General features: G+C 43.5%; 14 non-coding genes across 14 annotated transcripts; all 14 read left to right on the top strand.

Moving 5' to 3' along the window:
* Positions 1–3: 3 nt before the first annotated feature.
* LOC136737099 (5S ribosomal RNA) lies at positions 4–122 on the top strand. Its single transcript, XR_010812072.1, has one exon. It is a non-coding gene; the product is annotated as a 5S ribosomal RNA (ribosomal RNA).
* A 1,055-nt stretch (positions 123–1,177) lies between these two features.
* LOC136737068 (5S ribosomal RNA) lies at positions 1,178–1,296 on the top strand. The gene has a single exon (XR_010812041.1). It is a non-coding gene; the product is annotated as a 5S ribosomal RNA (ribosomal RNA).
* A 1,056-nt stretch (positions 1,297–2,352) lies between these two features.
* Positions 2,353–2,471, top strand: LOC136736683 (5S ribosomal RNA). The gene has a single exon (XR_010811741.1). It is a non-coding gene; the product is annotated as a 5S ribosomal RNA (ribosomal RNA).
* Positions 2,472–3,527: 1,056 nt separating this feature from the next.
* Positions 3,528–3,646, top strand: LOC136737067 (5S ribosomal RNA). Its single transcript, XR_010812040.1, has one exon. It is a non-coding gene; the product is annotated as a 5S ribosomal RNA (ribosomal RNA).
* Positions 3,647–4,702: 1,056 nt separating this feature from the next.
* LOC136737064 (5S ribosomal RNA) lies at positions 4,703–4,821 on the top strand. Its single transcript, XR_010812038.1, has one exon. It is a non-coding gene; the product is annotated as a 5S ribosomal RNA (ribosomal RNA).
* Positions 4,822–5,877: 1,056 nt separating this feature from the next.
* Positions 5,878–5,996, top strand: LOC136737063 (5S ribosomal RNA). The gene has a single exon (XR_010812037.1). It is a non-coding gene; the product is annotated as a 5S ribosomal RNA (ribosomal RNA).
* A 1,066-nt stretch (positions 5,997–7,062) lies between these two features.
* On the top strand, positions 7,063–7,181 carry LOC136736677 (5S ribosomal RNA). Its single transcript, XR_010811735.1, has one exon. It is a non-coding gene; the product is annotated as a 5S ribosomal RNA (ribosomal RNA).
* A 1,066-nt stretch (positions 7,182–8,247) lies between these two features.
* Positions 8,248–8,366, top strand: LOC136737323 (5S ribosomal RNA). Its single transcript, XR_010812287.1, has one exon. It is a non-coding gene; the product is annotated as a 5S ribosomal RNA (ribosomal RNA).
* Positions 8,367–9,432: 1,066 nt separating this feature from the next.
* Positions 9,433–9,551, top strand: LOC136737222 (5S ribosomal RNA). Its single transcript, XR_010812188.1, has one exon. It is a non-coding gene; the product is annotated as a 5S ribosomal RNA (ribosomal RNA).
* A 1,056-nt stretch (positions 9,552–10,607) lies between these two features.
* LOC136737062 (5S ribosomal RNA) lies at positions 10,608–10,726 on the top strand. The gene has a single exon (XR_010812036.1). It is a non-coding gene; the product is annotated as a 5S ribosomal RNA (ribosomal RNA).
* Positions 10,727–11,782: 1,056 nt separating this feature from the next.
* LOC136737061 (5S ribosomal RNA) lies at positions 11,783–11,901 on the top strand. The gene has a single exon (XR_010812035.1). It is a non-coding gene; the product is annotated as a 5S ribosomal RNA (ribosomal RNA).
* A 1,056-nt stretch (positions 11,902–12,957) lies between these two features.
* LOC136737150 (5S ribosomal RNA) lies at positions 12,958–13,076 on the top strand. The gene has a single exon (XR_010812120.1). It is a non-coding gene; the product is annotated as a 5S ribosomal RNA (ribosomal RNA).
* A 1,066-nt stretch (positions 13,077–14,142) lies between these two features.
* Positions 14,143–14,261, top strand: LOC136736676 (5S ribosomal RNA). The gene has a single exon (XR_010811734.1). It is a non-coding gene; the product is annotated as a 5S ribosomal RNA (ribosomal RNA).
* A 1,066-nt stretch (positions 14,262–15,327) lies between these two features.
* Positions 15,328–15,446, top strand: LOC136737322 (5S ribosomal RNA). The gene has a single exon (XR_010812286.1). It is a non-coding gene; the product is annotated as a 5S ribosomal RNA (ribosomal RNA).
* The last annotated feature ends 491 nt before the right edge of the window (positions 15,447–15,937 follow it).

The raw sequence follows: 15,937 nt of genomic DNA, 5'->3' as shown, positions 1-15,937 counted from the left end.
CTGGCTTACGGCCATACTAGCCTGAATACGCCCGATCTCGTCCGATCTCGGAAGCTAAGCAGGCTCGGGCCTGGTCAGTACTTGGATGGGAGACCGCCTGGGAATACCAGGTGCTGTAAGCCTTTGCATCTTTTACACACCAAAGGGCGACAAATCACAAGTTTTAACTTTGGATACACGCAATTTCATCATTATTTCAGATTTGACTTCCCCAAATACACAGGCATACAATAGATCTTGTTCTCCAACGTAAACGGTCCCTAGTAACTAGTGTACATTTGTAAATAAATTGAGCATCATGGCTAGAAGTGACTAAATGTTGCCTAATCTTTCTCATCGAGAAATGACACAATTATAGCAACACAAAAAGGAACTCCACCGGACAAAGTTCAGTGCTCACAAGGAGCCTCATTCAACACACACGGTTCCATTCCCATTCATGCAAAGCACGAAAGTGTAAAACTTGGGAACATACTTGAGAGCAAAGATCATATTCAATCTCATTCAAGGCACGGATGTGAATGCAACGGGATGAAATTACTGAAATGATGCCTGCCCTCGAACTGTGATGATGGACTACCCGACTCGCCAATAATATTGGGTTCTGGTGTATTGAAATACAGGAGCTGCTGGATTTGTGTGTTTTCTTACCCCCTCACCATAGTTTGTCAAATGTTTAAACAACTGAACTTATATTCAAGGTTTGTTTCTCTTCATATGTTTTACTGGTTTACATTTGTCTCAGCAACCTGTTGAATGATTCTTCTGCTTTCAAAACAAAATGACAAAAGGATGAATGCACACACTTGAAAATACAATACATGCAATGTTATGCATCATAGTGATGCAACCTCCTTTCAGTTTCATACTGCATGTCAATTGAAATCCTTACTGAAATGCACACCTTCTCAAGATTGCGCTTGACTGGCGTGTCAGGCACTCAATTACAGCTGTTTTATCAAGACAATGTGTTCGTTTTGTAATATATAGTTCCGGTCTGGTGTGGCACCCCAGCTAACGCACAACGTTGCCACAACGTGGCATATTAGCAGGGACTGTCTGCGGCGCGCTGGTGTGTCCCGGGCTTTAGAGTAGAGAGACAGTTCAACTGTAAGTATGAACGGCAGAAACGGATATTGCCATCCCTTTAAGTAGAGCGTCAGGGACACCCTCCCTGGCTTACGGCCATACTAGCCTGAATACGCCCGATCTCGTCCGATCTCGGAAGCTAAGCAGGCTCGGGCCTGGTCAGTACTTGGATGGGAGACCGCCTGGGAATACCAGGTGCTGTAAGCTTTTGCATCTTTTACACACCAGAGCGCGACAAATCACGAGTTTTAACTTTGGATACACGCAATTTCATCATTATTTCAGATTTGACTTCCCCAAATACACAGGCATACAATAGATCTTGTTCTCCAACGTAAACGGTCCCTAGTAACTAGGGTACATTCGTAAATAAATTGAGCATCATGGCTAGAAGTGACTAAATGTTGCCTAATCTTTCTCATCGAGAAATGACACAATTACAGCAACACAAAAAGGAACTCCACCGGACAAAGATCAGTGCTCACAAGGAGCCTCATTCAACACACACGGTTCCATTCCCATTCATGCAAAGCACGAAAGTGTAAAACTTGGGAACATACTTGAGAGCAAAGATCACATTGAATCTCATTCAAGGCACGGATGTGAATGCAACGGGATGAAATTACTGAAATGATGCCTGCCCTCGAACTGTGATGATGGACTACCCGACTCGCCAATAATATTGGGTTCTGGTGTATTGAAATACAGGAGCTGCTGGATTTGTGTGTTTTCTTACCCCCTCACCATAGTTTGTCAAATGTTTAAACAACTGAACTTATATTCAAGGTTTGTTTCTCTTCATATGTTTTACTGGTTTACATTTGTCTCAGCAACCTGTTGAATGATTCTTCTGCTTTCAAAACAAAATGACAACAGGATGAATGCACACACTTGAAAATACAATACATGCAATGTTATGCATCATAGTGATGCAACCTCCTTTCAGTTTCATACTGCATGTCAATTGAAATCCTTACTGAAATGCACACCTTCTCAAGATTGCGCTTGACTGGCGTGTCAGGCACTCAATTACAGCTGTTTTATCAAGACAAATGTGTTCGTTTTGTAAAATATAGTTCCGGTCTGGTGTGGCACCCCAGCTAACGCACAACGTTGCCACAACGTGGCATATTAGCAGGGACTGTCTGCGGCGCGCTGGTGTGTCCCGGGCTTTAGAGTAGAGAGACAGTTCAACTGTAAGTATGAACGGCAGAAACGGATATTGCCATCCCTTTAAGTAGAGCGTCAGGGACAGCCTCCCTGGCTTACGGCCATACTAGTCTGAATACGCCCGATCTCGTCCGATCTCGGAAGCTAAGCAGGCTCGGGCCTGGTCAGTACTTGAATGGGAGACTGCCTGGGAATACCAGGTGCTGTAAGCTTTTGCATCTTTTACACACCAGAGCGCGACAAATCACGAGTTTTAACTTTGGATACACGCAATTTCATCATTATTTCAGATTTGACTTCCCCAAATACACAGGCATACAATAGATCTTGTTCTCCAACGTAAACGGTCCCTAGTAACTAGGGTACATTCGTAAATAAATTGAGCATCATGGCTAGAAGTGACTAAATGTTGCCTAATCTTTCTCATCGAGAAATGACACAATTACAGCAACACAAAAAGGAACTCCACCGGACAAAGATCAGTGCTCACAAGGAGCCTCATTCAACACACACGGTTCCATTCCCATTCATGCAAAGCACGAAAGTGTAAAACTTGGGAACATACTTGAGAGCAAAGATCACATTGAATCTCATTCAAGGCACGGATGTGAATGCAACGGGGTGAAATTACTGAAATGATGCCTGCCCTCGAACTGTGATGATGGACTACCCGACTCGCCAATAATATTGGGTTCTGGTGTATTGAAATACAGGAGCTGCTGGATTTGTGTGTTTTCTTACCCCCTCACCATAGTTTGTCAAATGTTTAAACAACTGAACTTATATTCAAGGTTTGTTTCTCTTCATATGTTTTACTGGTTTACATTTGTCTCAGCAACCTGTTGAATGATTCTTCTGCTTTCAAAACAAAATGACAACAGGATGAATGCACACACTTGAAAATACAATACATGCAATGTTATGCATCATAGTGATGCAACCTCCTTTCAGTTTCATACTGCATGTCAATTGAAATCCTTACTGAAATGCACACCTTCTCAAGATTGCGCTTGACTGGCGTGTCAGGCACTCAATTACAGCTGTTTTATCAAGACAAATGTGTTCGTTTTGTAAAATATAGTTCCGGTCTGGTGTGGCACCCCAGCTAACGCACAACGTTGCCACAACGTGGCATATTAGCAGGGACTGTCTGCGGCGCGCTGGTGTGTCCCGGGCTTTAGAGTAGAGAGACAGTTCAACTGTAAGTATGAACGGCAGAAACGGATATTGCCATCCCTTTAAGTAGAGCGTCAGGGACAGCCTCCCTGGCTTACGGCCATACTAGCCTGAATACGCCCGATCTCGTCCGATCTCGGAAGCTAAGCAGGCTCGGGCCTGGTCAGTACTTGGATGGGAGACCGCCTGGGAATACCAGGTGCTGTAAGCTTTTGCATCTTTTACACACCAGAGCGCGACAAATCACGAGTTTTAACTTTGGATACACGCAATTTCATCATTATTTCAGATTTGACTTCCCCAAATACACAGGCATACAATAGATCTTGTTCTCCAACGTAAACGGTCCCTAGTAACTAGGGTACATTCGTAAATAAATTGAGCATCATGGCTAGAAGTGACTAAATGTTGCCTAATCTTTCTCATCGAGAAATGACACAATTACAGCAACACAAAAAGGAACTCCACCGGACAAAGATCAGTGCTCACAAGGAGCCTCATTCAACACACACGGTTCCATTCCCATTCATGCAAAGCACGAAAGTGTAAAACTTGGGAACATACTTGAGAGCAAAGATCACATTCAATCTCATTCAAGGCACGGATGTGAATGCAACGGGATGAAATTACTGAAATGATGCCTGCCCTCGAACTGTGATGATGGACTACCCGACTCGCCAATAATATTGGGTTCTGGTGTATTGAAATACAGGAGCTGCTGGATTTGTGTGTTTTCTTACCCCCTCACCATAGTTTGTCAAATGTTTAAACAACTGAACTTATATTCAAGGTTTGTTTCTCTTCATATGTTTTACTGGTTTACATTTGTCTCAGCAACCTGTTGAATGATTCTTCTGCTTTCAAAACAAAATGACAACAGGATGAATGCACACACTTGAAAATACAATACATGCAATGTTATGCATCATAGTGATGCAACCTCCTTTCAGTTTCATACTGCATGTCAATTGAAATCCTTACTGAAATGCACACCTTCTCAAGATTGCGCTTGACTGGCGTGTCAGGCACTCAATTACAGCTGTTTTATCAAGACAAATGTGTTCGTTTTGTAAAATATAGTTCCGGTCTGGTGTGGCACCCCAGCTAACGCACAACGTTGCCACAACGTGGCATATTAGCAGGGACTGTCTGCGGCGCGCTGGTGTGTCCCGGGCTTTAGAGTAGAGAGACAGTTCAACTGTAAGTATGAACGGCAGAAACGGATATTGCCATCCCTTTAAGTAGAGCGTCAGGGACAGCCTCCCTGGCTTACGGCCATACTAGCCTGAATACGCCCGATCTCGTCCGATCTCGGAAGCTAAGCAGGCTCGGGCCTGGTCAGTACTTGGATGGGAGACCGCCTGGGAATACCAGGTGCTGTAAGCTTTTGCATCTTTTACACACCAAAGGGCGACAAATCACGAGTTTTAACTTTGGATACACGCAATTTCATCATTATTTCAGATTTGACTTCCCCAAATACACATGCATACAATAGATCTTGTTCTCCAACGTAAACGGTCCCTAGTAACTAGGGTACATTCGTAAATAAATTGAGCATCATGGCTAGAAGTGACTAAATGTTGCCTAATCTTTCTCATCGAGAAATGACACAATTACAGCAACACAAAAAGGAACTCCACCGGACAAAGATCAGTGCTCACAAGGAGCCTCATTCAACACACACGGTTCCATTCCCATTCATGCAAAGCACGAAAGTGTAAAACTTGGGAACATACTTGAGAGCAAAGATCACATTCAATCTCATTCAAGGCACGGATGTGAATGCAACGGGATGAAATTACTGAAATGATGCCTGCCCTCGAACTGTGATGATGGACTACCCGACTCGCCAATAATATTGGGTTCTGGTGTATTGAAATACAGGAGCTGCTGGATTTGTGTGTTTTCTTACCCCCTCACCATAGTTTGTCAAATGTTTAAACAACTGAACTTATATTCAAGGTTTGTTTCTCTTCATATGTTTTACTGGTTTACATTTGTCTCAGCAACCTGTTGAATGATTCTTCTGCTTTCAAAACAAAATGACAACAGGATGAATGCACACACTTGAAAATACAATACATGCAATGTTATGCATCATAGTGATGCAACCTCCTTTCAGTTTCATACTGCATGTCAATTGAAATCCTTACTGAAATGCACACCTTCTCAAGATTGCGCTTGACTGGCGTGTCAGGCACTCAATTACAGCTGTTTTATCAAGACAAATGTGTTCGTTTTGTAAAATATAGTTCCGGTCTGGTGTGGCACCCCAGCTAACGCACAACGTTGCCACAACGTGGCATATTAGCAGGGACTGTCTGCGGCGCGCTGGTGTGTCCCGGGCTTTAGAGTAGAGAGACAGTTCAACTGTAAGTATGAACGGCAGAAACGGATATTGCCATCCCTTTAAGTAGAGCGTCAGGGACAGCCTCCCTGGCTTACGGCCATACTAGCCTGAATACGCCCGATCTCGTCCGATCTCGGAAGCTAAGCAGGCTCGGGCCTGGTCAGTACTTGGATGGGAGACCGCCTGGGAATACCAGGTGCTGTAAGCTTTTGCATCTTTTACACACCAGAGCGCGACAAATCACGAGTTTTAACTTTGGATACACGCAATTTCATCATTATTTCAGATTTGACTTCCCCAAATACACAGGCATACAATAGATCTTGTTCTCCAACGTAAACGGTCCCTAGTAACTAGGGTACATTCGTAAATAAATTGAGCATCATGGCTAGAAGTGACTAAATGTTGCCTAATCTTTCTCATCGAGAAATGACACAATTACAGCAACACAAAAAGGAACTCCACCGGACAAAGATCAGTGCTCACAAGGAGCCTCATTCAACACACACGGTTCCATTCCCATTCATGCAAAGCACGAAAGTGTAAAACTTGGGAACATACTTGAGAGCAAAGATCACATTCAATCTCATTCAAGGCACGGATGTGAATGCAACGGGATGAAATTACTGAAATGATGCCTGCCCTCGAACTGTGATGATGGACTACCCGACTCGCCAATAATATTGGGTTCTGGTGTATTGAAATACAGGAGCTGCTGGATTTGTGTGTTTTCTTACCCCCTCACCATAGTTTGTCAAATGTTTAAACAACTGAACTTATATTCAAGGTTTGTTTCTCTTCATATGTTTTACTGGTTTACATTTGTCTCAGCAACCTGTTGAATGATTCTTCTGCTTTCAAAACAAAATGACAAAAGGATGAATGCACACACTTGAAAATACAATACATGCAATGTTATGCATCATAGTGATGCAACCTCCTTTCAGTTTCATACTGCATGTCAATTGAAATCCTTACTGAAATGCACACCTTCTCAAGATTGCGCTTGACTGGCGTGTCAGGCACTCAATTACAGCTGTTTTATCAAGACAATGTGTTCGTTTTGTAATATATAGTTCCGGTCTGGTGTGGCACCCCAGCTAACGCACAACGTTGCCACAATGTTGCCACAACGTGGCGTGTTAGCAGGGACTGTCTGCGGCGCGCTGGTGTGTCCCGGGCTTTAGAGTAGAGAGACAGTTCAACTGTAAGTATGAACGGCAGAAACGGATATTGCCTTCCCTTTAAGTAGAGCGTCAGGGACAGCCTCCCTGGCTTACGGCCATACTAGCCTGAATACGCCCGATCTCGTCCGATCTCGGAAGCTAAGGAGGCTTGGGCCTGGTCAGTACTTGTATGGGAGACCACCTGGGAATACCAGGTGCTGTAAGCTTTTGCATCTTTTACACACCAGAGGGCGACAAATCACGAGTTTTAACTTTGGATACACGCAATTTCATCATTATTTCAGATTTGACTTCCCCAAATACACAGGCATACAATAGATCTTGTTCTCCAACGTAAACGGTCCCTAGTAACTAGGGTACATTCGTAAATAAATTGAGCATCATGGCTAGAAGTGACTAAATGTTGCCTAATCTTTCTCATCGAGAAATGACACAATTACAGCAACACAAAAAGGAACTCCACCGGACAAAGTTCAGTGCTCACAAGGAGCCTCATTCAACACACACGGTTCCATTCCCATTCATGCAAAGCACGAAAGTGTAAAACTTGGGAACATACTTGAGAGCAAAGATCACATTCAATCTCATTCAAGGCACGGATGTGAATGCAACGGGATGAAATTACTGAAATGATGCCTGCCCTCGAACTGTGATGATGGACTACCCGACTCGCCAATAATGTTGGGTTCTGGTGTATTGAAATACAGGAGCTGCTGGATTTGTATGTTTTCTTACCCCCTCACCATAGTTTGTCAAATGTTTAAACAACTGAACTTATATTCAAGGTTTGTTTCTCTTCATATGTTTTACTGGTTTACATTTGTCTCAGCAACCTGTTGAATGATTCTTCTGCTTTCAAAACAAAATGACAACAGGATGAATGCACACACTTGAAAATACAATACATGCAATGTTATGCATCATAGTGATGCAACCTCCTTTCAGTTTCATACTGCATGTCAATTGAAATCCTTACTGAAATGCACACCTTCTCAAGATTGCGCTTGACTGGCGTGTCAGGCACTCAATTACAGCTGTTTTATCAAGACAATGTGTTCGTTTTGTAATATATAGTTCCGGTCTGGTGTGGCACCCCAGCTAACGCACAACGTTGCCACAATGTTGCCACAACGTGGCGTGTTAGCAGGGACTGTCTGCGGCGCGCTGGTGTGTCCCGGGCTTTAGAGTAGAGAGACAGTTCAACTGTAAGTATGAACGGCAGAAACGGATATTGCCTTCCCTTTAAGTAGAGCGTCAGGGACAGCCTCCCTGGCTTACGGCCATACTAGCCTGAATACGCCCGATCTCGTCCGATCTCAGAAGCTAAGCAGGCTCGGGCCTGGTCAGTACTTGGATGGGAGACCGCCTGGGAATACCAGGTGCTGTAAGCTTTTGCATCTTTTACACACCAGAGGGCGACAAATCACGAGTTTTAACTTTGGATACACGCAATTTCATCATTATTTCAGATTTGACTTCCCCAAATACACAGGCATACAATAGATCTTGTTCTCCAACGTAAACGGTCCCTAGTAACTAGGGTACATTCGTAAATAAATTGAGCATCATGGCTAGAAGTGACTAAATGTTGCCTAATCTTTCTCATCGAGAAATGACACAATTACAGCAACACAAAAAGGAACTCCACCGGACAAAGTTCAGTGCTCACAAGGAGCCTCATTCAACACACACGGTTCCATTCCCATTCATGCAAAGCACGAAAGTGTAAAACTTGGGAACATACTTGAGAGCAAAGATCACATTCAATCTCATTCAAGGCACGGATGTGAATGCAACGGGATGAAATTACTGAAATGATGCCTGCCCTCGAACTGTGATGATGGACTACCCGACTCGCCAATAATATTGGGTTCTGGTGTATTGAAATACAGGAGCTGCCGGATTTGTGTGTTTTCTTACCCCCTCACCATAGTTTGTCAAATGTTTAAACAACTGAACTTATATTCAAGGTTTGTTTCTCTTCATATGTTTTACTGGTTTACATTTGTCTCAGCAACCTGTTGAATGATTCTTCTGCTTTCAAAACAAAATGACAACAGGATGAATGCAAACACTTTAAAATACAATACATGCAATGTTATGCATCATAGTGATGCAACCTCCTTTCAGTTTCATACTGCATGTCAATTGAAATCCTTACTGAAATGCACACCTTCTCAAGATTGCGCTTGACTGGCGTGTCAGGCACTCAATTACAGCTGTATTATCAAGACAATGTGTTCGTTTTGTAAAATAAAGTTCCGGTCTGGTGTGGCACCCCAGCTAACGCACAACGTTGCCACAATGTTGCCACAACGTGGCGTGTTAGCAGGGACTGTCTGCGGCGCGCTGGTGTGTCCCGGGCTTTAGAGTAGAGAGACAGTTCAACTGTAAGTATGAACGGCAGAAACGGATATTGCCTTCCCTTTAAGTAGAGCGTCAGGGTCAGCATTCCTGGCTTACGGCCATACTAGCCTGAATACGCCCGATCTCGTCCGATCTCGGAAGCTAAGCAGGCTCGGGCCTGGTCAGTACTTGCATGGGAGACCGCCTGGGAATACCAGGTGCTGTAAGCTTTTGCATCTTTTACACACCAGAGGGCGACAAATCACGAGTTTTAACTTTGGATACACGCAATTTCATCATTATTTCAGATTTGACTTCCCCAAATACACAGGCATACAATAGATCTTGTTCTCCAACGTAAACGGTCCCTAGTAACTAGGGTACATTCGTAAATAAATTGAGCATCATGGCTAGAAGTGACTAAATGTTGCCTAATCTTTCTCATCGAGAAATGACACAATTACAGCAACACAAAAAGGAACTCCACCGGACAAAGTTCAGTGCTCACAAGGAGCCTCATTCAACACACACGGTTCCATTCCCATTCATGCAAAGCACGAAAGTGTAAAACTTGGGAACATACTTGAGAGCAAAGATCACATTCAATCTCATTCAAGGCACGGATGTGAATGCAACGGGATGAAATTACTGAAATGATGCCTGCCCTCGAACTGTGATGATGGACTACCCGACTCGCCAATAATATTGGGTTCTGGTGTATTGAAATACAGGAGCTGCTGGATTTGTGTGTTTTCTTACCCCCTCACCATAGTTTGTCAAATGTTTAAACAACTGAACTTATATTCAAGGTTTGTTTCTCTTCATATGTTTTACTGGTTTACATTTGTCTCAGCAACCTGTTGAATGATTCTTCTGCTTTCAAAACAAAATGACAACAGGATGAATGCACACACTTGAAAATACAATACATGCAATGTTATGCATCATAGTGATGCAACCTCCTTTCAGTTTCATACTGCATGTCAATTGAAATCCTTACTGAAATGCACACCTTCTCAAGATTGCGCTTGACTGGCGTGTCAGGCACTCAATTACAGCTGTTTTATCAAGACAAATGTGTTCGTTTTGTAAAATATAGTTCCGGTCTGGTGTGGCACCCCAGCTAACGCACAACGTTGCCACAACGTGGCATATTAGCAGGGACTGTCTGCGGCGCGCTGGTGTGTCCCGGGCTTTAGAGTAGAGAGACAGTTCAACTGTAAGTATGAACGGCAGAAACGGATAATGCCATCCCTTTAAGTAGAGCGTCAGGGACAGCCTCCCTGGCTTACGGCCATACTAGCCTGAATACGCCCGATCTCGTCCGATCTCGGAAGCTAAGCAGGCTCGGGCCTGGTCAGTACTTGGATGGGAGACCGCCTGGGAATACCAGGTGCTGTAAGCTTTTGCATCTTTTACACACCAGAGCGCGACAAATCACGAGTTTTAACTTTGGATACACGCAATTTCATCATTATTTCAGATTTGACTTCCCCAAATACACAGGCATACAATAGATCTTGTTCTCCAACGTAAACGGTCCCTAGTAACTAGGGTACATTCGTAAATAAATTGAGCATCATGGCTAGAAGTGACTAAATGTTGCCTAATCTTTCTCATCGAGAAATGACACAATTACAGCAACACAAAAAGGAACTCCACCGGACAAAGATCAGTGCTCACAAGGAGCCTCATTCAACACACACGGTTCCATTCCCATTCATGCAAAGCACGAAAGTGTAAAACTTGGGAACATACTTGAGAGCAAAGATCACATTCAATCTCATTCAAGGCACGGATGTGAATGCAACGGGATGAAATTACTGAAATGATGCCTGCCCTCGAACTGTGATGATGGACTACCCGACTCGCCAATAATATTGGGTTCTGGTGTATTGAAATACAGGAGCTGCTGGATTTGTGTGTTTTCTTACCCCCTCACCATAGTTTGTCAAATGTTTAAACAACTGAACTTATATTCAAGGTTTGTTTCTCTTCATATGTTTTACTGGTTTACATTTGTCTCAGCAACCTGTTGAATGATTCTTCTGCTTTCAAAACAAAATGACAACAGGATGAATGCACACACTTGAAAATACAATACATGCAATGTTATGCATCATAGTGATGCAACCTCCTTTCAGTTTCATACTGCATGTCAATTGAAATCCTTACTGAAATGCACACCTTCTCAAGATTGCGCTTGACTGGCGTGTCAGGCACTCAATTACAGCTGTTTTATCAAGACAAATGTGTTCGTTTTGTAAAATATAGTTCCGGTCTGGTGTGGCACCCCAGCTAACGCACAACGTTGCCACAACGTGGCATATTAGCAGGGACTGTCTGCGGCGCGCTGGTGTGTCCCGGGCTTTAGAGTAGAGAGACAGTTCAACTGTAAGTATGAACGGCAGAAACGGATATTGCCATCCCTTTAAGTAGAGCGTCAGGGACAGCCTCCCTGGCTTACGGCCATACTAGCCTGAATACGCCCGATCTCGTCCGATCTCGGAAGCTAAGCAGGCTCGGGCCTGGTCAGTACTTGGATGGGAGACCGCCTGGGAATACCAGGTGCTGTAAGCTTTTGCATCTTTTACACACCAAAGGGCGACAAATCACGAGTTTTAACTTTGGATACACGCAATTTCATCATTATTTCAGATTTGACTTCCCCAAATACACATGCATACAATAGATCTTGTTCTCCAACGTAAACGGTCCCTAGTAACTAGGGTACATTCGTAAATAAATTGAGCATCATGGCTAGAAGTGACTAAATGTTGCCTAATCTTTCTCATCGAGAAATGACACAATTACAGCAACACAAAAAGGAACTCCACCGGACAAAGATCAGTGCTCACAAGGAGCCTCATTCAACACACACGGTTCCATTCCCATTCATGCAAAGCATGAAAGTGTAAAACTTGGGAACATACTTGAGAGCAAAGATCACATTCAATCTCATTCAAGGCACGGATGTGAATGCAACGGGATGAAATTACTGAAATGATGCCTGCCCTCGAACTGTGATGATGGACTACCCGACTCGCCAATAATATTGGGTTCTGGTGTATTGAAATACAGGAGCTGCTGGATTTGTGTGTTTTCTTACCCCCTCACCATAGTTTGTCAAATGTTTAAACAACTGAACTTATATTCAAGGTTTGTTTCTCTTCATATGTTTTACTGGTTTACATTTGTCTCAGCAACCTGTTGAATGATTCTTCTGCTTTCAAAACAAAATGACAACAGGATGAATGCACACACTTGAAAATACAATACATGCAATGTTATGCATCATAGTGATGCAACCTCCTTTCAGTTTCATACTGCATGTCAATTGAAATCCTTACTGAAATGCACACCTTCTCAAGATTGCGCTTGACTGGCGTGTCAGGCACTCAATTACAGCTGTTTTATCAAGACAAATGTGTTCGTTTTGTAAAATATAGTTCCGGTCTGGTGTGGCACCCCAGCTAACGCACAACGTTGCCACAACGTGGCATATTAGCAGGGACTGTCTGCGGCGCGCTGGTGTGTCCCGGGCTTTAGAGTAGAGAGACAGTTCAACTGTAAGTATGAACGGCAGAAACGGATATTGCCATCCCTTTAAGTAGAGCGTCAGGGACAGCCTCCCTGGCTTACGGCCATACTAGCCTGAATACGCCCGATCTCGTCCGATCTCGGAAGCTAAGCAGGCTCGGGCCTGGTCAGTACTTGAATGGGAGACCGCCTGGGAATACCAGGTGCTGTAAGCTTTTGCATCTTTTACACACCAGAGCGCGACAAATCACGAGTTTTAACTTTGGATACACGCAATTTCATCATTATTTCAGATTTGACTTCCCCAAATACACAGGCATACAATAGATCTTGTTCTCCAACGTAAACGGTCCCTAGTAACTAGGGTACATTCGTAAATAAATTGAGCATCATGGCTAGAAGTGACTAAATGTTGCCTAATCTTTCTCATCGAGAAATGACACAATTACAGCAACACAAAAAGGAACTCCACCGGACAAAGATCAGTGCTCACAAGGAGCCTCATTCAACACACACGGTTCCATTCCCATTCATGCAAAGCACGAAAGTGTAAAACTTGGGAACATACTTGAGAGCAAAGATCACATTCAATCTCATTCAAGGCACGGATGTGAATGCAACGGGATGAAATTACTGAAATGATGCCTGCCCTCGAACTGTGATGATGGACTACCCGACTCGCCAATAATATTGGGTTCTGGTGTATTGAAATACAGGAGCTGCTGGATTTGTGTGTTTTCTTACCCCCTCACCATAGTTTGTCAAATGTTTAAACAACTGAACTTATATTCAAGGTTTGTTTCTCTTCATATGTTTTACTGGTTTACATTTGTCTCAGCAACCTGTTGAATGATTCTTCTGCTTTCAAAACAAAATGACAAAAGGATGAATGCACACACTTGAAAATACAATACATGCAATGTTATGCATCATAGTGATGCAACCTCCTTTCAGTTTCATACTGCATGTCAATTGAAATCCTTACTGAAATGCACACCTTCTCAAGATTGCGCTTGACTGGCGTGTCAGGCACTCAATTACAGCTGTTTTATCAAGACAATGTGTTCGTTTTGTAATATATAGTTCCGGTCTGGTGTGGCACCCCAGCTAACGCACAACGTTGCCACAATGTTGCCACAACGTGGCGTGTTAGCAGGGACTGTCTGCGGCGCGCTGGTGTGTCCCGGGCTTTAGAGTAGAGAGACAGTTCAACTGTAAGTATGAACGGCAGAAACGGATATTGCCTTCCCTTTAAGTAGAGCGTCAGGGACAGCCTCCCTGGCTTACGGCCATACTAGCCTGAATACGCCCGATCTCGTCCGATCTCGGAAGCTAAGGAGGCTTGGGCCTGGTCAGTACTTGTATGGGAGACCACCTGGGAATACCAGGTGCTGTAAGCTTTTGCATCTTTTACACACCAGAGGGCGACAAATCACGAGTTTTAACTTTGGATACACGCAATTTCATCATTATTTCAGATTTGACTTCCCCAAATACACAGGCATACAATAGATCTTGTTCTCCAACGTAAACGGTCCCTAGTAACTAGGGTACATTCGTAAATAAATTGAGCATCATGGCTAGAAGTGACTAAATGTTGCCTAATCTTTCTCATCGAGAAATGACACAATTACAGCAACACAAAAAGGAACTCCACCGGACAAAGTTCAGTGCTCACAAGGAGCCTCATTCAACACACACGGTTCCATTCCCATTCATGCAAAGCACGAAAGTGTAAAACTTGGGAACATACTTGAGAGCAAAGATCACATTCAATCTCATTCAAGGCACGGATGTGAATGCAACGGGATGAAATTACTGAAATGATGCCTGCCCTCGAACTGTGATGATGGACTACCCGACTCGCCAATAATGTTGGGTTCTGGTGTATTGAAATACAGGAGCTGCTGGATTTGTATGTTTTCTTACCCCCTCACCATAGTTTGTCAAATGTTTAAACAACTGAACTTATATTCAAGGTTTGTTTCTCTTCATATGTTTTACTGGTTTACATTTGTCTCAGCAACCTGTTGAATGATTCTTCTGCTTTCAAAACAAAATGACAACAGGATGAATGCACACACTTGAAAATACAATACATGCAATGTTATGCATCATAGTGATGCAACCTCCTTTCAGTTTCATACTGCATGTCAATTGAAATCCTTACTGAAATGCACACCTTCTCAAGATTGCGCTTGACTGGCGTGTCAGGCACTCAATTACAGCTGTTTTATCAAGACAATGTGTTCGTTTTGTAATATATAGTTCCGGTCTGGTGTGGCACCCCAGCTAACGCACAACGTTGCCACAATGTTGCCACAACGTGGCGTGTTAGCAGGGACTGTCTGCGGCGCGCTGGTGTGTCCCGGGCTTTAGAGTAGAGAGACAGTTCAACTGTAAGTATGAACGGCAGAAACGGATATTGCCTTCCCTTTAAGTAGAGCGTCAGGGACAGCCTCCCTGGCTTACGGCCATACTAGCCTGAATACGCCCGATCTCGTCCGATCTCAGAAGCTAAGCAGGCTCGGGCCTGGTCAGTACTTGGATGGGAGACCGCCTGGGAATACCAGGTGCTGTAAGCTTTTGCATCTTTTACACACCAGAGGGCGACAAATCACGAGTTTTAACTTTGGATACACGCAATTTCATCATTATTTCAGATTTGACTTCCCCAAATACACAGGCATACAATAGATCTTGTTCTCCAACGTAAACGGTCCCTAGTAACTAGGGTACATTCGTAAATAAATTGAGCATCATGGCTAGAAGTGACTAAATGTTGCCTAATCTTTCTCATCGAGAAATGACACAATTACAGCAACACAAAAAGGAACTCCACCGGACAAAGTTCAGTGCTCACAAGGAGCCTCATTCAACACACACGGTTCCATTCCCATTCATGCAAAGCACGAAAGTGTAAAACTTGGGAACATACTTGAGAGCAAAGATCACATTCAATCTCATTCAAGGCACGGATGTGAATGCAACGGGATGAAATTACTGAAATGATGCCTGCCCTCGAACTGTGATGATGGACTACCCGACTCGCCAATAATATTGGGTTCTGGTGTAT

The sequence above is a fragment of the Amia ocellicauda genome, unplaced genomic scaffold (genome assembly GCF_036373705.1).
Source record: "Amia ocellicauda isolate fAmiCal2 unplaced genomic scaffold, fAmiCal2.hap1 HAP1_SCAFFOLD_47, whole genome shotgun sequence".
Classification (NCBI taxonomy): domain Eukaryota; kingdom Metazoa; phylum Chordata; class Actinopteri; order Amiiformes; family Amiidae; genus Amia; species Amia ocellicauda.
Note: the sequence above shows the minus strand (reverse complement) of the source record. Positions and strands in the feature narration are given on the sequence as shown.